Source organism: Cyprinodon variegatus, unplaced genomic scaffold (assembly GCF_000732505.1).
Source record: "Cyprinodon variegatus isolate N-32 unplaced genomic scaffold, C_variegatus-1.0 Scaffold24, whole genome shotgun sequence".
Taxonomy (NCBI): Eukaryota; Metazoa; Chordata; class Actinopteri; order Cyprinodontiformes; family Cyprinodontidae; genus Cyprinodon; species Cyprinodon variegatus.
In genome coordinates, this window is record NW_015150477.1 from 1,549,628 (window position 1) to 1,551,023 (window position 1,396).

The following is a 1,396-nucleotide window of genomic DNA, read 5'->3' on the forward strand; positions in this document are numbered from 1 at the left end:
GTCTTCAAACATGCCTGTAATCTATGTAATGCGTTAAAATTCACTATGCTTGGTGGGTAACCCAGTGTCCTGTCTGGTGATGTGGCAATAAGAATAATTGTAAAAAAAAAAAGAAAGTGGAGCAGAACGGCTATCGCCATAGTGTTCCGCTTGATTTATGCATAGAAATCGCTTTATTATAATCATGCAGGGAGTTTTATAGATAATATGGACACTGCGATGTTAGCAGAACAGGAAAGGAAAAACAGAAAAAAATAGACCTTTTTAATTATGTTAATAATATTTCAGGGCTCTGGGTTAGGAGAATAAATCATCTTTGATGTATTATAAATGCATCTTACATATTTATATTATCTTTTATGGAATAATTTGAATGATTAATTCCAATCATCATATTATATTCGTATATTTATCTAATGAGTTACACTAAAATAGTCTTTATTTCAGTTTATCAACTTTTTCATTTATCTGATTGGTTTTGATGTGTTTGATTTTTAATTTTAAATCTAAGCGGACATATGAACAAGGATGTTAAATTCACATCCAAAATGTTTTATTTAGATAAATGTTTAATTAATACCAGTAACCCCAGTAATGTTTGCCTGGTGTGTATTTTCTATCCATGCAGGCTGCCTGTGTTTCCAGTAAAACCATCAAACTGCTCCTGATTCAGTTGGTTTTAATGGCGGCCGCACTAACTGCTGCCAATCAGCTCTTCAGAGAGACGGTTTATTAAAGGAATTAGTGACTCTCTTAGTGAGCGAATAGGTGTCATCCATGTGAACGAACTCAGGAACCAGGAATAGTTCACTCAGCATCCATCATTATCTCTCACCAGTCTGTGGGCAGCGATGCGTTATTTCATCATCCTTCCTCCCTCAGCAGAAATTTGATGATATTAAGGAAATAAAGGAATTACTGGTCAAACTGACAGGTCAGTGTTTCTGGGCTGCATAAGAAAAGAGGGCGAGGATCCCTACTGCTCCAGGAACCAATGATTATACTGATTATAATCAACTGTGTGAAATGCAGCAGTGTGGAATAATGTTCATCCTAACTCTGGAATGTTAATTCAAAAGTAAGTGGTTAAGGGATGATAACTGGCATCAAACATCCTGGGATCTTTGATGGATTCTGCTTCCTGATTCTGGCGCCCAGGGAACACTGTGCCTTGCTCAGGGACCCAGAGTGGCAGTCTGTGGGAGTGGGGCTCGAACTCAGAATCTCAGGGATCCTAGCGCAGTTTCCTAAAGGCCTGGTTATCCTCACGCAGCAGCGTGTCGCAGATATTTCTAATTTATGCCAAATATTGAAGCGTGTTCTGCGCCATTCCACAACGCAAGAGGGCCAATCAGGAACCATCTGTGGGTCTGTGGGATGGATGGATGGATGGATG